We start from the raw sequence: 24,476 nt of genomic DNA, 5'->3' as shown, positions 1-24,476 counted from the left end.
TGTACTTGCAAGTCAATCAGAGGAAATGTCAACAAAATAGTATGATCGCATGAATCTGCATGTCAAGCATATCAGTCTGACAAAAAAAATATTGATTAGCTTCAGACAGTATATTGAAAATAGCCTCTTAAACATCCAGGGGATCCCTGCTGACTTGACTAATTAGCAGGGATTGTAATCCCTTTGAAAAACCATGTTAATATAAGGAAAAGGCCTTTGGGTCAGCCAGCATGCCCGTCTGTCAATCATTCATCCTTATCAAATGACCAGGTGGGAATAAACTTATGTAAACAAATATCAGTCTGTCAAATCAGTACACCAATGGGTACTAATCATGATGTACTACTACTATTGTCTAAATATACTGTATACAGGATCTGGGTGTGGCTATAGAGTCTATAAGGGTTTCAGAGCATTCCCTTCTACCACATACATATATATAAATGTATATATCAATCAGTGTTTTTATGAAAATGTCAAACAAAATATTACAATACAATAATAAATTATTTATTTATATATATACTTGTCTACTAGAAAGGAATCTTCTACATAACTAGTAAAGGAAATTCACAAGTTTACACTAATTATGATATGTGTAATATAAATGTTTTCATGCATTAATATTTTCATCTGATTTAGCATTGTATCAATCAATAATAATTTAAGGTTCTTATATACCGCTTTATGGGCGGATTGGTCGAGTGGTTAACACTCCGGCCTTCCAAGCAGGCGACCAGGGTTCGATCCCCAAAGTCGTCGTACGCATGGAATATTCAGAGAAAGTGTTTTTCTCCTACCCACACAACTCCCGAGTATAAAATGGTCTGGGGTGGATGTTGCGGTATCTGTGCTGTGCACGTGGCATTCAAGTGAGGTGGCACTATAAATGATACCGTTGGAAGTACGGTCCCACTACAAACAGAACACTATACATCTCCAGCATACACGCAGGCATTCACACATAGGGAGATATATAAGCCAGGTGGCATATAGGACTAGTAGTTTGCGCCTGATTTTATCAAAACCTAGTTGTTAGGTCGTCTCAAAGAGGTTCACAAATTGTGATCTGTGGTTATAGGGTCTTTGCAACCAGCCAATATCTTTCCTAACTCCCTGGGGAGCATATAGCGGGTGCTGCCATTTCTGTGCTCACAGCTAGCATTCAACAATTCTAGCACTGCCCAACCAAGTACTCATTTACAGCTGAGTAGACTGGAACAAGCGGAGTTAAGTATCTTGCTTAAAGATACAACATAGTTCTGTGCTGTGACTCGCACCCTCAACCCTTCGTTCACGAGCCCGGTGTCCTACCACTAGACTACTGTGCACGTGCCTCCTATAGTGTACTGGAACTTTCCTAGGTATTTGATCTGTTTGTCAACTGTTTTGTCGTTGTTCTTGTTATGATTCATAAGGAATATAAGAAAATGAAATCTGTGTTTTTGATGGAAGCAAAATGTACTGTCACCACTAGTACTGCCATCTTTTTAAACCCAACCCTAGACTTCTTTTCAAAAAGGAAAAGCATGAAGCAATGTTTTTCAAATTGTTGTTTTGTTCCGAACTGTTTCATGTCAAATCTATATTTTGTTGTTTTTTTCTCAGATAACCGATAAACTAGTCTCTGCATCTGAATTATTGAGTAAAATACTGCTAAACAACGGCATGTCATTCAGTCCCAGCTAATTATTCTATCAATTCAGTAGGCACAAACACTTTTCTTCATTACGATGAAGAGAGATGACCATCTGATCAAGTTAAAGTGAACCCTTTAAAGTGAACAGTATATTGCTGTCTCATGAGTGCAAGGGTAGCATTTTTTATGACACTGTAGGCTATTTCACCCTGTAGAGTGAAACAATACAGGTATTTGATATCTGAAATATACATTATATTCCAAATCTAAATCTGTTTAATGAACTGAGGAGTATAATGAACAGATAAACATGTTCCTAAACATGTAAATATGCACAAAATTAAGAGAACTTAGACATATTTATTCTGCTAATCACAAAACCAAATAATGAGTCTAAAATGTCCCTGCCATACTGTCAACATGTCAAAAACACATACATGTACAAGCATTTTTTCTTTGTATCTGAGATTTCTTCAAAATCAAACATGTGTTTTTGAGCTTCAGGAGAATCGATGATATTTCATAATAGTGATTAATACAGTATAGTAAACATTGTGGTGAATGGTGGAATAAATGACAAAAATTAATATATTCATGAGAGATTTCTCCATGCAATGGACTATTTGATGACACATTATGAAATAAATGATGTTATCACAATTATACTTTTTAACAAACGTGTCATTCGCATGATGTAATTTCAGCCTACAACAGCAGAGACATATCAGAAGTGCTCCACTTCAAATCACAATCGAAGTGAGTTAGAAATGGCTATAAATACATTTCGCACGGGCATAATATAGACCGTTCAACACGAATTGTACGTACAAAAATAACTATAATTTAATAAAGTTGGGTAATACATATACATCAATAATGTACAAAACACATAGATTGGGTATAAATACTAGTGAGAAAGGCCATAGGCAGATGGTGAATGTCTAACGAACTGACATTCTGTAATGAAAGTGCATGCATTCTTCTGGCATGTGCTTCTAGATACAGCATGTATTCGCGACACTGGCATGGTTTACAACGTGAACCGTCTGGAATTCGTTAACTTTATATATTCAATGTATGAAAGGGATATGTGTCGGGGGTTTGAAAGAACCATAAATCATAATAATCTTGATTTACTACGAAAACAAAGACAATAATTTCAGGATCAATTCTGGAGATAGCGTGGGATACGAGATGGGGACTGCTCACTTTACATGCGTTATAAACAGGATAAATATATTTTTTTAGACAAACTATCGGTGGCTCCTTGTGGAAAAATTATCGAAGAATCCAAAGAGCACCTCAAAATTATTATAGCTGTTGTCAATTTCCAATAATATTGTATTTTTTAAGGGTAACTCACCTTCGGAGGTCGTATGGCTTTGATTCTACGCGGGCAAAAGCTTATTTCTGATTGGTTAGATTTAGGGAAATTTCTGCAAAATTTTGTAACGGATGTGTTGATTGGTCAGATGTCGAAATATCGCTTAAAAGAGAGAACTCGAGAAATCCTTTTTACATGTTAAATTTGTTTTATAAGATCAAATTCGCTTAAGTTATGATAGGTTTGATATATAAAAAACGAACATATAAAATAGTTAACCACTAACTTATCCGAACTGATCAACCGTGGCCTAACATTTTATAATATGGCGGCGGACATGTTATTTAGGCCATGGAGAAAATGGTACATTTACAACGTTTTATGGACTTTTTGCGCGTTGAGATTACTGTTTATTGTTTAAAATGAGTGTTAACTGTACAGTTGTGCATAATCCGATGGATCTGACGCCATGTGCTTATAAAGTGATCGGTTCAAATTCGGTATTTGTCAATACCCAACAAAACGGGCTTTGTTCCGACTCGGTTCACATAGCACAGATGTGGGAGTGCATTGAGCACAGGTATTGCTATGCTTACCACTGACGAGCACAGTCAGGGAGTGACATGTGCCGGCACATCCTGTTTATGGAATATCATAACTGGAATTTATACATGTGATGCGAGATGACAAAGATTGGATATTAAAATCTACTAAAAATAGATAATGTAAATAACATGTGGGGGATAATGTTTCTTGTCATAGGCCTATTGAAAGATCGAAAGCTCAGCAGGAGCTACTAGGTATTTGTAGCTTTATTGAAAAGCCTAGCTGAACAGTTGATAGGCCAATTGGCCTAGATGATTTTATTTTGTGTAAAAGCTATTCTCCAGTGAATCATTACTATAAATAGTAAATATTAATGTTATCACCATATTATTGTATTAGTACTGATTTTTCTTCTGGTTCTACTAATTGCAACTTATCCGGGCAATAACTGTTAAACCGTTTAAGATATCTTGATGAATCTCGAGGTATGAATGCAGTGCACTAGAATTAGGTCACTGTGACCTTCACCTCAAGGTCAAAGGTCAAATAAGTGCAATATTTTCAGAAAATTGTTGTCCGTCCTGTAAATTTTAGACCATGAAAGATATCTTGATCAAACTTGAAGGATACCTGCATCACCCATAGAAGCTGTTCAATGCACTGGAATAAGGTCTCGTGCCCCACTATATACAGAGTTATGGCCCTTTGTTTATTTTTAATACCGTAGTTTGTCAGGAGCCTAAGTTCCATGTAATTTCACATATGTTGACCAAACTTACCATATTTGTGTATCTTAGGAAGGCAGATATCTCGCACTGAAATCGGGTCTCGTGCCCCGCTCTCTCTATAGTTATGGCCCTTTGTTTATTTTTAATACCAAAGTTTGTCCACAGCAAAACTTCCATTTTATTTCACCTACGTTAACCAAACTTGCTATAGTTATGTATCTTGGGAAGTAGGAGTGTCGCATTCTAATTTTGGGTCTTGTGCCCCACTGTAAAAAGAGATATGGCCCTTTGTTAATTTTCTAAACCGAAGTTTGTCTATTGGATAATAAGGGGAGACATATGCTTTTGTTCACAAAAACAAGTTTCACTTTTGTAATACAAATGGATCAAAATTCATTTCTGACTGCAGTGTTCATTTAGAGGTTTGAAAATGTCTAGATTGAGATATATGGGTGTCATTTGTTTCATTGTAACTCCCATATTTTGAAGGGTAAAACCTTTTCTAGTCAGTTTAGTAGTCATGTATGGATTATACAAATACAATGAAAGTCTTCCTTGGTATCTTTTGTCATCAGACTCTGAACAGAAGATCTCCTCACAACATTTGCCACATACCTGCAGATCTTCCAGCCACACATAGTGTTTGAAACATAAAAGCTGTACATTTTTAACCATGAACAACAATTAATATGACTGTTGCAATTTTAAAAATGTATGTATTTGGGCAGAACAGCTCTGGGCGAACTGGATCTAGGATGGAACAATTTGGGTGGCCAACCCACATTCTGTATTTTCTTAATATTCTGAACAATGCAAAAAAGTGCTTGTCATTCTGTCATCTGATAACAATAACAGCAAAATTTCAAGTTGTGGTTTCTGCAGCTAGCTAGGCCCTCTACAAATGAGGTGATGATAATTTTTGATGTGCAGTGAGATCACTCCCCCATAAGACCGATTTTTCATCATTTTCTTATTGGGTTCTTTATCAATTTAACCTATAAAATGTTCATCATGGACACCCTGTAGCAGGTGTCTGTGCAGTTTGAGGTTAATCGCCTGTTGTTGCACATTTAAAATTTAGTAATCGCACAGTAATTCTGTATATATGCCAAAAGTTAATTACACTGCATCTTACGGCTGTTTCGTCCTTCTAAGGACTCGTCAGTGATGCTAGAGGCCAAAAAGTTGGAAACTGAAATAGGTCTCAACAACTTATGTTGAAACAGAAAGGGGGGGGGGGGGGAGGTGCATAAAATCCTTCAAGAATTTCATAAATTTAGAGTGCTGGTTTATTTCAAAGTAATCATTAAAATATATGTATATTATGAACCATGCCACTATAAAGAGATTACTTTGGCCATCATGGTTACGGCGAACCCCGGGGACTAAAAAATCCACCAGCAGACTGAGAGTCTACATACATATATATATAGTTACCAACTTAACTTGTCACCTAACATAACACACACATTGTGATACAGTAGTCAGGATATCAGACATATCGCGATATACATCATTGTATCTTTAAAATTTAGTATTCGAAAGATCATTTTTAGTCACCTGACTTCTACTGTATAACCAAAATATCCAGGGTTATGATATATGCCCAGAAGGATGTTGGCATGAAGGGCTACCAAGTTTGTTCAAATGAATGACCTTCACACTCCTATTCAAGGTCACTGGGGTCAATTGTCTTAAAAACGTTTAAACAACCTCTTCTGTATAACCAAAAGGTTCAGGGTGATTATATTTGGTCAGAAAGATGTTGGGATGAAGGGTTATCAACTTTGTTCAAATGAATTACCTTAATTCGCCCATAATCAATGTCACAGCATCTTCGTTAGCCAATTGCAAGTGTTCGCTTCGTATACACTCCACTTACCCTTGGCGGGTATAGCCGTGTTTACGGAGTCTTCAAATTTTCGTGCGGTGCCAATCGCTCGCATCCAATGAAATCGCGTCTTACATATTGACAAAGGAAAACAGTAATTGCGACTCCCTGTACGGAAGCACGTTGTCGTTTATGTCAGTGTTTTGCCCCAAAAAAATAGGCGCACGATCTTTGGGGAAACTTCTTGAGTTTTAAATCAGTTGGTGGAAATCCTTGACTTTGTGCCAAATATATATGTAAATGATGACCTGGGAAAATATGTGTGCTGCCTTTGGATTGTTTCCATATTGTTCTGTCATTTACACTCCGCCTCAACATACACATGCTAATGTCAACACTCCAATGGAGTGTGTAATTAACGGTCATTCTGATTGGTTATAAGTTTTTATGGAAGAAGAGCGATAACTCGGTATATCCGCTAGGTGGCAATGGAGGGAATTATGAAAATACTGCTATATCTGCCAAGGGTAAGTGGAATGTATACGAAGCGAACACTTGGCTAGCGAAGATGAGGTCACAGGGGTCAATTGTCTTAAAAACCTTAAACGACTTAGATCTGTATAACCAAAAGGTTCAGCGTGATGATATTTGGTCAAAAGGATTGTGGGGCTGAAGGGTTATCAAGTTTGTTCAAATGAATGACTTTTGCCCATTTTAAGGTCACAGGGGTCAAATAGGTTTAAACTTTTAAACAATTTCTAAATAACCAAGAGGCCAAGGGTGTTGATATTTGGCCAGTAGCTTGCTTGGATAAAGGGCTTACAAGTTTGTTCAAATGAATGACCTTTGCACATATTCAAGGTCACAGGGGTCAAATATGTTGAAATATTTAAACTAATTCTTCTGAATAACCAGAAGGCCCAGGATGATGATATTTGATCAATAACGTGCTGGGATGTACAGGGTGATTGCTTGTAGATGTGAATGACTTTGACACACTTTCATGGTCACATCTGGTCCATATTGCATACATCTTTAAAAGTCATCTCAATAACAACAAAAGGTATAGGGTACTTTGGTGATATTTGGCAAGTTGCATTCTGGATGAAGGGCTATACATTTTTTAGGTCACCTGAGACAAAGTTTCAATGAAATTTTGCAGGGACCTTCCATGGACAAAGGTCAACAAAAATAGTTGCCGGTTTAGTCCTAAGCCCCCAGGGGCATGAGGTGCGGGGCCAAAAAGGGTCAAATTGACTAAAATTTCAAAAATCTTATTCTCCAAAACCCCTGAACCAATTTCAATGAAATTTTGCAGGGACCTTCCATGGACAAAGGTCAACAAAAATTGTGGCTGGTATAGTCCCAAGCCCCCAGGGGCCTGAGGGGCGGGGCCAAAAAGGGTCAAATTGACTAAAATTTCAAAAATCTTATTCTCCAAAACCCCTGAACCAATTTCAATGAAATTTTGCAGGGACCTTCCAGGGACAAAGGTCAACAAAAATTGTGGCTGGTATAGTCCCAAGCCCCCCGGGGCCTGAGGGGCGGGGCCAAAAAGGGGTGAATTGACTAAAATTTCAAAAATCTTCTTCTCAAGACCCAGATATGGTAGAATCAAATACTCTTCATAGATGGAAGGGTCTTAAGGTTTATGCCCCTAGGGTCTCACTTTTACCCCCTGGGGAAGGAGGGGGGGGGGCAAAATTTATTATGGTTTATAATTGACAGTTTGATACTTTGAAAATTTTGAGCCAGCCCTACCCACAAGGGCTGTAGGGTGGGGCTCAAAGGAGTCAGTGTGCTAAAATTTCTTCATTTTCCTTGTTAAGAATCAGAGGTGCTAGTTTCAAATCCTTTTTAGTCTGAAATCTGTATGCTAGATATTGAGTAAGGTGGTTTTATTGTTTTTTGTCACTGAATAATATTTCTGTTCATGTTACAAACAAAATCAACTCTCTGTATAAGTATATCAGGTGACCATTAATGCCAATGGGCCTCTTGTTTCAACTTAATGTCCATGTTTGACTTTCAAGGTCACAGGGGTCAATTGTGTTTTGATCCTTTAACAGGTTCTTCTGAATGACTTTAAAGTCAAGACACTGACATTTTGCCTGTAGCTTTATTTTAGTCCTCTTTTAAAGTTACAATTGTGAGATAAATACCAGGTGAGCGATGCAGGCCCATTGGGCCTCTTGTTTATAATAGTTTTGATGCCTGGATGGGCAGTGAAAAATGCAATTCAGGCCATTAGTAATGTGTTAGGAAACGGGTACTCCGAGAAAATCTCCATAGTTGGGCAAGTGACCATATCCCTTTACGTGTCTGATCAGGAAGTCAAACCTCTGCCATCTTGGTGCATGAAAACTCCTCATTGCATTGTCTGACCAAGAAGATATTGTGTTGATTATGACTGTATGTAGGTTAGCGGGTGATCACGTTATGAATACACAAAATACAAACAACAAACCAAAATTTCAGATAATGCAATCATTTGAGAAAAACTTCCTCTGCTCTCCTTTCACAAACAACAGCCAATTTAATGCAGTCAGGGCCTTCAAAGAGAAGCAAATGTCCTACAAAACACTGAGCAAAGTTCTCTTACCAAAACACCCTTGGGTATTACCAACAACTTCGAAAATGTGTGCCAGTGGAAAATTTCGCACGCCTCTATGCGGGCCGCCTTTCGGTGGAAATACCATCTTAACCTTAATTTTAATGACAAGTGCAATTGATGCTATAACCACACAGTTATGCTTCAATCGTTAAATACTTGCGTTGTTCATGCTGTAGCGATATTTGTTGTCAAGCGTGACGTCATTATGATACGGCGCCAAAGATTACGATATAATATCCTCGAACTATTTTGAGACAGTAACATTTTTGATATACAAAGGGTACATCTCAGCATTTGAAGAGTTTAAATTTGATGTCGGAAAAACTTTATTAAAGCTTTTCATCCCCTTCAGGTCAGGAATGAACATGTGCTGTTACCCACTGCATGATTGTAAGAGGCAACTAATGTGATAACTGCTTGAAGAATTTGTGTGCATGTTTGTGTCCTCTACTTTGGGACACAAAAGCGACAAAATAAATCGACTGACTCATTGAAATATTTTGGATCTTTAGATTTCTCTGAGTCTCTACTTTTATAACTACCCTTTGTTTCCATGCGCCTTGCTTTGCAATATTTATATACCTCACTTTTCGCTATAGTGTTGAACGTTTACCCAGGTGAGGAAGGCAATTAGTTCTGTCCCCATGCAAGGACAAAGTCCTTAAAAGTTGTAGTTGTTATATATTCCCTGCTTATAATAAACGTTCAGCATTTCCGGTAATGGCAACAACTGGTTCACCGGTGCGTTGTCAGTGTAATGTAACAGGCAGACTGCTGTTCTTGTTGCCTTTGGCACGGTATTGCAGTGAGGTAGCACTATAAAGTCGGCATCAGATCCTTGCAAGGAGACAATTGCACCATTATATTCTGCCTCCTACACACATGCACACATAACATTACACACATGAGACATTTCCACCTTAGCTGTTGATGGAACTTAAACCCTATAAAACCTAACCAAAACAGCTTTTATCAGTTTGAATCTGGTAAAAGATTTTAAACAACTTCTCAATAACCAAGAGGCCTAGGATGATGATATTAGGCCAAAAGCATGCTGAGGTCAAGAGCTCTTAAGTTTACTCAAATGACTGAACGTTACCTACTTACAAGGTCACAGAGGTCAAATATGTGAAAACCAAACAACTTCTCAATAACCAAAAGGCAAAATGTATTGATATTTGGCCAGTAGAATTGACCTTGAACAAATTTCAAGGTCACAGAGGTCAAATGTGTTAAAACCTTTAAATCCTTTAAGCAAGGGTCAAAATGTGTTAAAGCCTTGTAACTAAGGTGCCAAATTCATGTTATTTGTCCTAAAGTCTGTTAAGGTTTAACTCATTCACCCCTGAAGACACATTTGAACTCTTCCAATTGAAAGGTTGGAATAATTCATTATGAAACTTCAGGGGTGAATGAGTTAATCAAGTTTTTTCATGTGCTGAAACATTCATATGGTTATTTCTTAATAACCAAGGAATTTATAATTAGGATGATGGTATTTGTCCAATGAAATGTTGGGATGTCGAATGTATTAAAGCCAATAAGCTAACAACTCCTCAATAGCCAAGAGACCTAAGGTTGTGATATTTTGCCAGTAGCATGTTGCGATGAAGGGCTATAGACTACAGTGGGAAGTGCTGATTTACAGATGGATACTGCGCTGATTGGTTCACAAAACACGAGGAATGACAATTGTGTTGGTGCCAATACTAACCTGGAGAGTGATAATGAAGACATAATATTAATGCCGCTGAGTAAGGAAGAGAACAGTAAGTCTAGGGCAACAATAGTAGGCCAATAGCATGCTGTGATTAAAGGGTTTGAAGCTAATTCAAATGACCGACCTTGACCCCCTTTCAATGTCACAGTCAAATGTGTGAAAACCAAACATTTTCTGAATAAGTGAATGACCAAAAGGCAAAATGTGATGCTATTTGGCCAGTAGCATGCTGATATTAAAGGCTATCAACAAGTCCATTCAAGTAATTGATCTTAACACCACTTTCAAGGTCACATAGGTCGAATGTGTTAAATCCTTTTAATGACCCACTTTCAAGGTCACAGTCAAATGTGCAAAAACCAAACATTTCCTGAATAACTTGCATAACAAAAAGGCAAAAGTTGATGATATTTGGCCAGTATTATGCTAATATTAAGGGCTATGAAGTTCATTCAAATAATTGATCTTAACCACTTTCAAGGTCACATAGGTCGAATGTGTTAAAACTTTTATATCCTTTTAATGATGACCTTGACCCACATTCATTGTCAAATGGCTCAAATATCTTTCAAACTTTTAAATCCTTTGTCACTGAATAAACGATATGCCTAGGGTCATGATATTTGGTCAATATTGTGCTTGGATGAAGGGTATCAAGTTTGTTCCAATGACTGACCTTGACCCCCTTTTGAAGTCGCCGAGTGATTTCCTTGAAAAGCAACATTGTTCAAGAGTACAAACAATTGGCCTGCTTTAAGCAAACGCTACATTGACCCAACTTTTAAGAGCACAGCTGTGATGTGAATGTGTGGTGAGCGATACAGGGTGGGGTTTCTTGTCGCCATAACAGCTGAGGTCGTATAACGACGGGTGTTTAGGAAGTGTAGATAAGAGAGAGAAAACTTCAGATCACAAGTGGTGCAATGGTGCAGGAGATTTTTTTTCCTCAATGTCTTCTTTGTAGAACACTTAAAACAAAAAAAGAAAATTAAAAGATTCCCACACAAGTCGCCTCTTACAACACGCACTGGTGGATGCAGCAAGCTCCAGCTTTGGTAGAGGGCTGTCAGATTTCTATAAAAATTACATTTATATTTCAGTTTCTATAGTCAAAAACTTAAAACATCGAAATAGATTTTGAGAAGAAGAGGGAGGAAGGGATTTGGAAATGAATTCTTCTTTCATTCACACTGTTTTAAATAACCATCCAACCCTCTATGAAACCTGCATCAACAATATTGTTGGTTTGATATATTTGAAACAAAATACACAGATTGTTTTACAGATTCCTTAAATTAAAACTTCAGTGGCGTGATTATATTATGATTACGTCACAAATGCGAGTCTCGAGGAGGCGGGTTATACAATTGGCGGAAATTCTAGTGAATAAAAACGTTGAATTAAAAGAAGCGAGCTGCAGCCTCACCATGACAACGGAGATGCGAAAGAGATTACGATGTATGCTTTAGGCGGTAACGGTGAGTTGTGGTTTGTATGTAGGGAGTTGTATCTTCCCTAAATTTCTATTCCTCTTTAGTTATATTATAATTATTAATAAAAAAAAATGTGTTAAAGAGAAGGCTTTGCCCGATGATGTGGATCTACAATAACATTGTTTAGAAACTCGATCGATTTATAAAATCAACGCAATCAATTTTCTTTTAGATATCGCACGCAAAAACCGCTCAGTTTCGAATTATAACGACTTGATTTAGTAATCCAAAGCATTTAGTTAGCCTTTTGTGATCAAATAAGCAGATACCTTTATCAACTCAATTCAACATGTTGTTGCCCATTGGTAGTTGCAAAGCAATTAACAAAACAACAAACATAATATAAAGAAACTTCAAAATTTTGAACAATATATAAACTTACACGGAAGCCAGGCCCATTCCTTCGATAACGCAGCTATGAGCAACCCATTCAATCCAGCTCAAACGGAATCGATGTTTTTTAATTTTCTTGTTTACCACTTCCAGAAGAAATTACCTTTATAGGACTGTAACACAATTACATCAGTGCCGTTTAGAAGCTACATGTATATAACGCGAGGATATCGTATCAATCATTTACAGGTTATCTGTGGGCTATTCCATGAATATCCTTTTCGCTGAGGATACAGAGACTTTCATACCTCTTCTGTTTTTAATAACTATAGGTTCATAATGCATTTACAGATGCCTACATGTTGAATATATTGTTTGCACAAAATTGATTACACCCATAGCGGGTTTCATATATATACACTATTGGGAAAATGTAACAAAATTAACACACGAGAAATATCATCTTGGGTCTACAGAAAAGGATGAAATATCATCAAAAACAAGAACAAAACGGAATTGGATAGGTAAAGTCAGACTAATTGACAATCTGATTAAAATACAGTACCTCATACGATAGTAGAGAGGAGCTGTATTTTAATCAGATTGTCTAATTGACAGCAGACGTACACCAAAATAAGGCGGAGAAACCAGAATACCCACAAAATTGGCAGAGATCCAAAGACGCATTGCATCACAGCGGACCTGGCAGTAAATCGAATCGCAGTGTTAGTGGATGTGAAAGCATCTATTGAAAACAACAGCAAAATATATACTGGTTATATCAAGAATCTGATGAAGAGGACAAATATAGGTCCTATTTCAGCAATATAACATCGCATCACGAACATCCTCGATATCCCGGGGTTTCGTTCACTTTCGCTTTCCGCTGCACGCCTGGAATATGTCATATCAAAATTGAAGGCTCAGTGTGCACCACCTTGTTGATAAGACAAGAAGACTAGTTCGGTCCTTTGATGTACATCAAAAGAATCTCGCGGTCGCGTAACGGTAAAAAATGACAGGCTTTGAAGTCGAGTGTCGCTCCTTTGTAATCTTCAAAGGACAGGTATCAGCGTAGCGATTGGTCAGGTTTTGTTTACCTGAGACAAATCAAACAGCTATCTTCGTTCCTTCAATTTTGATATGACATATTCCAGGCGTGTAGAGAGCGAAAGTGAGCGTAGCCCCTGGATATCGAGGATGTGTCACGAATTGCTTTCAAAATATAGATTACCGCGTGAAGAATCAAGACTTCCGAAACAATTGTTTGTTAGATTCACGAAAACTTTAACCACAGAAAGACTTCTGAAACATACACGAACAAGAAGGAAGATTATAACTGGCATGTACACCGTCGAACAAGAAGGAAGATTCGAACGATAAACAAAAGTCACAGTACATATATTTATACCATAGCCTCGACAAAATAGTTATTTCGTGAATATCCACTGCATGTTGAGGTTGTGCGTCAATGGAGTGACTTGTTGAGAAAATTTGACTATATGAAATGAGTTATTTTTGTTACTGCTAATGTTGACGATACAGAAGCTATACAGAGTTGCGACCCTTGTATTGGTTCGATTTGGCAGTGTCAGATTTAAGGACCGCCATCTCGCAAATCTTTGATTCCCTGATCGACTTTCTCCCGTAGTGAGACAAGACTATATATATGTATATTGCGAAGTATTCCGGATTAACAGTAACAGGTTATTTTCGCGTGTTTCAAAATTCGCGAATTTGCAAAGTTAAAGTAAACGTTTTTACCGTTGCACGTTTCGTGACGGAATATGTTGGCGTATATTTTAAAACATAGTACCATTCGCAATGTTATCATATAACAATTAAAAGGTGAAAAACATCGTCGATCAACAATGTCATGAATGTGCACGTGCAATGTGTGATGTAGTGATAGCAATCGCAACGTCTCGGCCTATTCCGCCAAAGTTCGGAGTCAATTTGATTCAACCGTAGCCTTGACGGCATTAGCCGAGATGTTGCGATCGACGAAAGCAGATATATACTAATAACGTTATCATACACGGCTATCCCGAGTGTACATTTATGTCAATACCCTCATCACATACCTCATAGTATACTCGGTTTTTTCAAAGCATCGTTATCTTCGTTTTATATTTACCGAAATGTGTACTATTGAATATTCATAAGTGAAACAGAAATTCTTTTCACGTTTTGAATTTTTATTATTCAACAGAAAAATTCTTTAGTCGTCACAACGTTTGAACTACTTATCAATTTTAAATTACTTCAAACTTCTTTTGAAAACTATGTTAAGCTAACCAGCCTTTTATAAATTACACTACTTTGGACGAAATTGTTCAATGTATGATCAGCTTAACGAAATGTTAAACTCCAATTTCAAACGGATTTTTTTTATGTTTTAAACCTGAGAAATATTTCTCTTGTTTTTAAGCGTTTTTTTTTTTTTAATTATAATTTGAACAAATTTAGAAAATACTTTGCACACTGCATACATGCTTCAGTGTTTCAGTAAGCTAACTAAGCATTGGGTTTGAGCAACTTCAGCTCTTGACTTTTGTACTCTCATATCTAATAATACACAAAGCTAAATATGTAACGTGTATTCAATGCATTATGGACGTGCTTTCATTCGTAAATATTACCATGTGAATTAGCATCCTTTCTACTGCAATGAAGCTGAAGGTGTTTTCCTATTTGGCAACGGTCGTTGCATTAGCATATGCAGGTGAGTAATATATTATTAAGACGAATTTGAATCTGTAGGTATTAATAATAATAATAATAATGATAATATACAACATTTATATAGCGCCCTATATAATTTGTAAAATTACTCTAAAGCGCTTTACAACATATGGATGATAGTAATGGTTATAATTGTGAAAACAAAAAACAAAGGCTTACAATCACTTTGTATACATTTAAGCAAGCAGTGTGCACATAATTGAACAAATAATAGAGTGGTATTTACATGACGTCTTTGCAAAGATTTTAAAATGCAGACGTGAAGAGGTGAGTTTTGATGTCCCTCTTGAACTTGGCCAGGGTATTTGACTTTCAAAAAGCAGATGGTAAGCTATAAAGCATCTGTTTCCGTACGTCACAGTACGAGATTTTGGGATACACAACAAAACGATTTTAACGATAGTTTGATGTTATCCCGTTAAAAATATTCTAAACTTAGTTATGTTTAGTTTTATATTCAAATTCAATTAAATTTTAAATCACCATGATGGGTAGCCTCTTGGATGAAAAACGACAAGATAATACCGAAGCGTTACCAAACCTGAATTCGACCTCTCAAGTTCGACAAAACTAGGGCAAAATATTTGCAAAAGAAAGATTTATATGGAGACCGTTGGAAAAGTACAAGGAGTATAAGACCAGGTGTTCAGGAAGGGTAAGCGTCTTCTGCTTCATTGACGACACTCGCTATGTACATCTAGACAAAACCCAAGTAATGTCACGTCCTTACATCGATAATTCGGATAATGACAACAAATAAAATGAGAATAATAACAAACATCGACCTTCACATCACACAAAGAAATAGCATTTCCTTATGAGATCATGATGACGATCAGAAAACTGGTCCTTATTTTTCATATCAACCTACTTTCTGAAAACCTTGTATGTTTGTCCGTCATCAGTCGATATCTATTCCGTCTTTTCGTATTGCAGAGTTATCGTCTCTTGTGAGCATTGTTACGTCCTTTGTTTGTGAGAGTAACGTCATCGACTTTTGAGAAAACGACGTAATTTTCTCACACAAACCAATGACGTAACAATCAATACCTGCTCACAAGAGAAGATAACTCTGCAATACGCAAAGACGGAATAAAGGAAGGCAAATATTTGTAGCAGTCTCTTGAATACTGAACCAACTGCGACACGTAAATACCATAGGTAGTGGATGCAGGGATGTTACTACCGTGAAAGGGAAAATTCACAATAGGAACGTCGAAATCGTTTGCATCATGCTTTGTGAGAGCATGCGATAATCTCACCAAGACTACTCCAGGTTAATTATAATTTTGGACAGCGTCCAATTTCATCACGTTTTCATTCCGGGTCACTGACGTTTGGAAGCGATGGTTGAGCCACACGCATTTTCAAGACGGTGCATTAGATTATATTAATCAGCATAAGAAGCGTCTCATCTAAATGAGAGAAAAAAGAAAAATCTAAGAGAAGTCAAGTCGTTTGTATTAATGCTGATTAATATCGATTTTCTGAGTAAGAGGTGGAAGGAATATAGTTTTTCAGTTACATGAAGGTTTGAGGGATATAGAATCCTATTCACGTGTATAGAAATTGTGACCATAATTCAACAGCGATGTAAACATTTCATAGTCTCATACCTAGATAGTAGTATATTAGACACACTTTATCTAATTCCTTTCCTTGTAGGCCCTATTGGCGACGGGAATGCTTCGTGTTCAAATTCGTGCACTGGTAAGTTAATTATGTTGTGATATTGCAGCAGCAATATTACAACGGACAGCGATTGAAACCATTTTCAATAGTTCTTGTCCGCAAAATACATCTAGAAAAATAAAATGGAATAACATATGTTCAATTGTTGTTTAATGGAGCCAACACATACAAATTAATCCGGTGTATGTCCGGTTAGCGACGTGAAGGACTACTGTGCGAATTCCTGTACTGGTAAATTGATTACCTTGTAATATTACATTCGTACAATTGAAATGGACACCTAGTGAAACCAATTTAAATTGTCCTTGTCTGCCAAACACATTATAAAACAGTATAATGATACAAAATATGTTACTTTCAACAATATATTATTATTTAGTAAGTCAATTAATACAATATCTACAAAGAATTAAAATCATGTATTATTGTAAAATGAACATTTTCGCGGGTGGAAATGTTCACGGTGAGATACTTTAGAGTTTAAGCTGATTTCAATGAGGCAATTTTCGCTTTGGCAATCGTTTTGAAATCAATTACTCTATTACAATCTTTAAATAAATGTACGCATGTGGATATTTTCGCGCTAATTTACTCAACTCGAAACGCAAATATCCCAAATCGCGAAAATGTGTACTTTTTACAGTATTTGAGTTATTCAATTCTGAAAGTAGACTTTTTGAAAAGGATATTGCTAACCATGTTGATTATTGTACAGCTCATAATCTCTTTGCTGATGATAGGATCACATAAGTTTGGCTACCGCCCTGGGATCGCTTATGAGTTTGAATACAATATTAAGACATCTACGGGGGTGAAAGGGCCGTCAGAAGGATTGTCCAGCCTGGAAGTGACCGCTACAGTGCACGTGGAGGCTATATCAAAATGTGATTTTATTCTTAAGGTAAATATTGTGTAAACATTTCTTTAATATTCACGAACGCATGTGTAAATTAGGTCTGTTAGATTGAAGCCTGATTGACATAATACTTGTACTATAAAATGAACAACCTTACCTCATCTTCTTCATGCTTTTTGTCACATAAGGCCCTGTCTCAACTTTTCCATTTCAACCCGACTTTTCGCACTGTCCTCACCTCACCCCAATCTCTCCATCTGATGCGTCCTCTATTCATTTAACTTCTCCATTCCCTCTATTTCTATCTCTCCATCTGGTATCTTTGGTCTTCGTGCTCTTGTCAGTGCTCAACCTTAAAATACATAAAAGCAATGTCCTTCTTACCTTCACTCACTCTTTATTACTGTCTCGCCCATGATGGAAAACTATTGACTGTCTCTGTAATTGTAATTTTACTTTGGTTTGTAGGTTGACAATACTCAGTTGTATGAAATAAACACGAATTCGAGCAGCGAAAATGTGTTGTCTGCTGGGAGTGAACGTTTTCAACGGAACTTGGAGCAACACGCCCTGAAGTTTTCGTTTCAAGACGGCATCATCGACAGAGTTTGTGCATCTCCCGACGAAGCAATATGGACTTTGAATGTGAAACGTGGTATTTTGTCAGTCTTTCAGAACAGCATGGGTAATTTCAACCAGGAAAAGCGTTTGAAAGAGGTAAAAAAGGAATTGTATGTGTAAAATTCCAATGCATGTGCATCCATTGTCATTACCGTTACTGAAAAAGAATTAAAGAAAACCTTGAAGAACAGGAAAGCAAATAGATCATTATAATTGCATGATGTCAAACATTATTTTATGCTATTCGTGTCTTGTTTTTGGTTTATTTTTTATTTTTTTTTGTGATAAGTTAGAAAATTTAAAAAGAAAAAAATGCATATAGGGAGCAACACCAATCTAGTTTAAGCGATATGTATTCTGTCATTATTTGATTTTACACTACATTGTTATATAAATATTTTGTCTTTCTGTTGTTGTTTTTTTCAATGAATTATTTTAATATCATATCTCTGTAAGTCTACATAAATTTCACACACTTTGTTGACACATGACTGCCATTTATATTTTTACCAGTACTCCTCTAAAAATTTGAATTTATATCTGAGGTGTTTTTAACCTGCTGCTCTGTTTCAACAGTAGTTTATACTAGTTGGATTTCAAACCTTTTTGTCCCCAGCAACAAAGATGAGTCCTAGAAGGACGAAACAGCTGTGTGATGCAGTGTAATTCATTTTTGGTTTACTGTATATTACCAACATTTAAAGAAGCAGTTTTCAAGATACAAGGTGGTAGCTATATACATGTAGACTCTCAAGTCTGCTCGTGGATTTTTTAATCTCCGAGGTTTGCCGTAACCATGATGGCAAAAGTCATCCCTTTTGAGTAGTGGCATGTTTCATGATATACCACTGAAATACCCGTAAAATACATAATTCTTTTACTGTATAACGCGAAACTCATGAGTATATTCGTGGGTTTTTGGAACTCAAACCTGTTCGCATGTTTAGTTACAACTGCTGATCGCTAACATTTGTTTGAACAAAAGCACTATAGAACAATAGAACACGAACTAGAGCACCCAATAAAACTCAACGTTATATAGTATCCAACTTGTTGTAAATAAATATCAATATCTTATACAGTCACCTGTTTTTATCAGACTGACGTAACCGGTACATGTGACACAGAATACACAACGATGTCAAAACAAAGTGGTCACGTGGTGAGGAAGACAAAGGACCTTCACAGTTGTACTGGTCGTCATGGTTTCCGCACCGCAATACACGGAGTTCCGTACGGCGCTAGTTCGGTAAGTTTTGGTAATTTGTAATAAGATTACAATTTATATCTCACCAATTTTCATTTTTTTTAAATTCTTCCATTTTTGTTTCTTTCGCCGATCGAAGAGTTGTCACACATGCATCTAAAACATTTCCCTCACCTATTGGTAAAATAGCTGGACATAGTCAACAATGATTATGTAAAGTGGAACAAGTCATTTGCGACGAGGTGTTTGCTTTTGTTTATTGATGCATATTTACATAGCAGGGTTCCCCACTTCAATGCTTCAGTAAGCCATAACAGAGAAGCTTATTTTAACTAGGTCATCAGGAAATTCCAGCTTCGCATCTGGATCAACCAATCCCTGCATAGAAAAATGAGGAGACACAGCTGAAACAAAAGGCGAAATATTGTATATTGTTTAGTTGAATATAGAGGAACTAAGCACTTCGATTTTCAAAATAATATTGATTTAGAAAACAATCACACAATTCAAACATATGTTTTGTACTTTTGTTTAATGTTATATAGGATTTCCAATCCTTACCACTAATGAGTTGCAACCACCAATGTCAGCAAGACATCTCGACTGATGGGCTGCTGAATTTTGCTAGGTGCGTGGAAACCCACCTATTTAAACCTTTCTCTCGTGAGGGGAGTGGAGCTGTTACGGAGATAACACAGACACTGGAGTTCGTACAGGAAACCACACCAACAACAGCTGCAACACACGGTACTGGGCTTGTATACAAATTTTAATCTTACTGTTTTTGCTGCGTTTCTTCTTATCATTAGTATTGTTTAGTCTTTTTGTTCTGCCAAAAAAGGTTTTGGACATTTTCTCAGATCCCAATGAAACTATGCAAGGATATTGCATTTGAAGACGATGCATCAAACATCAAACATAGTCACCGTAGCCTCTAATTCTGTTTCACTACTGAAAGGTACGTGAGCGGTGCGCGCGCATCTTCCATCATTAGCAAACGTATCTTCTAGCTTGACAGGAACGGAAAATTTCGCCCTGAAAAAAAATCATCAGATTTATTAGATAATTTTGATAACTGACAAAGTATATCTTGTTGTAAACGGTGACAAAAGTTACAATTGATTGTTTGTCAATATATTTACTGACGTGCTTTTCAACTTACTGGTAAGTCTCATTTAATTTCTAAATTAATTGACACGTTTATAGGTGTACGCCAAGGTGATCCTAACGGTCCATCTCTATATGTTTGACTTTGTCTCGCTGTTTTGTTGTCACTAAATAAGTTGTCGGTGTAGAAACGTGGATTCGACATCGGTTTAAAGACTGGTGTCAGTGATGAAGCAAAAGAAAGCAGAATCCCCGCGAATTAAAGGCAAAATACAAAACAAAACAAAAGAAAAGATCTGGGTTCAGTCTTATAGTAACTGTGCTGCACTGTTCAAATTGTATGGTTCTATAAATGAGCCAAAAGAAATAAGGGCTCATATATATATGTTTAAAATCGGTTCAGAAATTCAGAACTTTTAAAAAACACCTTGGAATGCGATGTACTAAAAATATAATAGAAATATACAACCCTTACATAATTTGGTTTTAAGCCTTGGCTTTTGCCCCAAATTCTGTACCCTCGGTTAGAATATTCTATCCTACATATGTTCCATTGCAATTTATTTTATCTACATTTCTTGCCGTCTTAATAAAGTCAATTCGGTGATGGACTCTGTCCAGCGATAAAGATAATTTTACAACGTACCCTTGGTACATAATTTCGATACAAAATCCTCGGCCCGAAATTCTGTTCCCTCGGGTGGGAATTTCTAAACTACATAATTATATACATATTGTAAAGTCATTTAGTCTTTTATCCCTTAAACGTTAAGCAGAGTAACTTCAGATCTGACAGGACGCTACACACATGTTGTTTTATGATAATCTTTATTTGATTTCTCTTCAATAAATGTGTGCATACAATTGACACAATTTTCCCCATTAAATTGTATCGAAAACCTCTATTTGAAAAAAATGAAATCACTCGCCAATGTGCATCGAAATTCTTTCATCTTCTAAAAGATGTCAATTTCAATGAACATTAAGATAAATGAATTTCCAATGTATCGGCAATACAGGATCAAAGTAACCATAATTAATACAAAATATATAGTTTAGTAGTTATTCGTAACGCCTCTTGTACATCATAATGTTATACCATGTCATTAGGTAAACTGATTAATTGTACCAAGAATGACAATAGAAAGATATAGATGCGTAATATTGCAAACTAGATTAATTATTCTTTCTGTTATCAAAATACCCCAAGAACAATATATTTATATCTGTTTAAATAATGTTGATATTACACCGGACATTCTTTTTCTTTATGTCATCTTTTTTGACAATTAGGTACTTTCACAAATTACCGAGGATTGCTGTTTGAACACCAGGATGGCATTATGAAACCTAATGTGACGGTTAACGATCTCGAGACCGTTTTACAGAAAATATGTGAAAATACTCGCAGGGATATACGTCCAGAGTCCACTGCACTGTTCTCACAACTCGTCGATATAATAAAAACTCTCGATACACAATCATTAAGAGAAGTGCATCGCCGATTAAATGACGGTCATATTTGTGGGGAACCTTCGCGCACAAGGTATACATATTGCATTATATTTACTTATGATGAGGTTATTGATTAATTAGATATACTGTAAACTTACTTTTAACTACGCCTTTCAGGCTGTGTTCAACCCACTATTTAATGTACAGTGTTAATTGTATAAAAGCATATGCAATGAAAGGAATCACATAACGCTAATTTAAAGAATGAAAAAGACAAACCATATTAATCAACCAATTTCAAATTCGGAAGAATCTAAAAGAAAACCAGATCAATTTACCAATATAAAATTTGAATGAATGAAAAAGACAATCCATATATATATATCAATTTACCAAAAATATTAAACGATTTGCCAATTCCAATTTTATAGAAAGTTCTTCTTGGACGCCATGCCAGTGACCGGAAGTGTTGACGCCCTGCGGTTGATGACGGAACTGATACTTAGTGAAGATGTCACGGGACCGGAAACTGATATATGGCTGACAACCTTGTCTTTCGTGCAATCCCCAACAAAGGACATGCTGAGAGAACTGACGGTGAGTGTTTACAAATATGAACTATGTAAAATATATATCTATTCGAAGAATTTTGCACTATATTTTTTATCTTGGTCATAACAGCACAAAACATGGAAAGATAACTTTTATCATTTATCATGTTAATTATTATAAAAATTAAATTGGTGCATTGTATGATATATTAAAAATTTGACAAAAGAGTGACCACCAAAGCCGACAGGCATGTTTAATATCGATATACCACTAATTGTTCTTTTTAGTTTAAATAAATTCGTTGTTAAATAAAACATTCTTTGAAATGCCATACTTACATCTTTTTCACGGACATAGAATAGACTTAACTCTTACTTCCGCAAAATGTTCAATTGGTTTTTATATCATAAACGTTCTGTGCATATACAATTTTACATACAGTAAAGAACGTTTTATTTTGATGGAGAATTAATTTGCGTGTATAAAGGTGGTATGATTCTTGAATTTCCTGAAAAAATAAAAATAGGTTTAGGAAAAAGTTTAGGAAAAATATTTCATTTATTTTTGGTAGGAATTGTGATGGAGGACGTTCTCTCTAGAACATGCTTATCAGTCGGAACAATTTAGCTTTCACCAAGAAAGAGTTAGGATGAACAGATTTTCCGGAAGAATCTACTCTTTATTTAATATGATTTATTTAGTTTTAAGTTCAATTCCGATGTGTTATGAAAATCTATCTTCTACAGCCTCTTATTTCTCTGAGTAGTGGAAATGCTCTTCTACCCGTGTCGTCTCTCGTTCATGCCTACTGCAGCAGTACATCTTGTGATGGTGATATGGTCATTCACAACATCATGAACGCACTTAAGGAAAAGATGGCAGTAGGATGTTTTGTGGACGAGGACAACATACAAATGGTCGGTATCAACAGCATAGTTTTATTTAAAGGAGGGTTTTAGAGCAAGTCAATGTAAAATCTGACAGAGTCTGGAATACTCTTCTAAATAAATGATCTCCCCTTGATCTCCTTCAAGATGCCCTTTTAAGCTTACTATGGGAAACACTGAACAACTGTACTCTACAATCGGTTGTTATCAAATACACTCTCTTGGTAATCGCTTTATGAACCATGGTTTACGAGATTTCTAGTTTTATGCGTGTAAGCAAAATAGTAATAAAGTCCGTATGTCACAACTTTCAATAATCAATTTTATTTTTGTTTGTGTTTTTTGTTTGTTTTGTCTTTATTGATTCTTTCTTTTACACAAAGAGACGTTCATATAATTATAACTTTATTTGTCATGAAGAAAGATATATGTTTTTTTTTGTTTTTTTTAATTATTCTTTTTATTACATAAAGAGGGGTTCATATCATATAAAGAAGTAAGTTTTCACCAAAACAAATGTTACAATTTATTGATAATCATGGATATTGATTAAAAACAATGGTAACACAAATTGTGCTCTATGTGTCCTTTGCTTTTAACTACAATTGTACTATTTCATTATTACAGACAATTCTTAGCCTCCGCGCAATCGGAAACACTGGACAGTCAAATCAAACTGTTCAATTGATCAACAGCTGTTCTGAAAAATCAGAAAATCCGGTTGAAGTTCGACTCGCTGCAATAGATGCCTTCCGTCATTTCCCATGTAACGTTGAGGTATGTAAAATGTTCGTTATACAATCTGGATGTGCATTGAAAAGTTTAACTGAAATACATTGTACATTACTCGTATAAAAATACATCGCTTTGTTGTCGGTTTAGATTATCAGGTTGCTCAAACTCACCTAACGACAACCAATAGTGTTCTAACTTTCTTAATAATTACCACGAAAATGATTACTACAGAATAGCTCGTACACTGGGGTTATTTATCGAAAAATGGTGTTATGCATTCAACATCTTTACAGTATTATCATTGTAATACGTTAGCCTTCTTTTCATCCATTGTTTACTGTATACTGGAAAATTTTCGCGCAGTAAAATTTTCGCCTTTCAACGGTGAAAT

General features: G+C 36.2%; 1 protein-coding gene and 1 long non-coding RNA gene across 2 annotated transcripts in view; one reads left to right on the top strand and one right to left on the bottom strand.

Moving 5' to 3' along the window:
- LOC110463612 (ankyrin repeat domain-containing protein 11-like) overlaps positions 1 to 3,054 on the bottom strand; it is a 32,701-nt gene extending 29,647 nt beyond the window's left edge. The window contains exon 1 of the mRNA XM_021518362.1: positions 3,003 to 3,054. The gene's annotated coding sequence lies outside the window, so the exon portion shown is untranslated. The remainder of the gene's footprint in view (positions 1 to 3,002) is intronic.
- An 11,819-nt stretch (positions 3,055 to 14,873) lies between these two features.
- Positions 14,874 to 17,487, top strand: LOC110463462. Its single transcript, XR_002464397.1, has 3 exons — positions 14,874 to 14,953; positions 16,639 to 16,683; positions 17,406 to 17,487. It is a non-coding gene; the product is annotated as an uncharacterized LOC110463462 (long non-coding RNA).
- Positions 17,488 to 24,476: the final 6,989 nt, after the last annotated feature.

The sequence above is a fragment of the Mizuhopecten yessoensis genome, unplaced genomic scaffold (assembly GCF_002113885.1).
Source record: "Mizuhopecten yessoensis strain PY_sf001 unplaced genomic scaffold, ASM211388v2 scaffold1511, whole genome shotgun sequence".
NCBI classification, from domain to species: Eukaryota; Metazoa; Mollusca; class Bivalvia; order Pectinida; family Pectinidae; genus Mizuhopecten; species Mizuhopecten yessoensis.
This window is presented reverse-complemented; position numbering and strand designations above follow the sequence as displayed.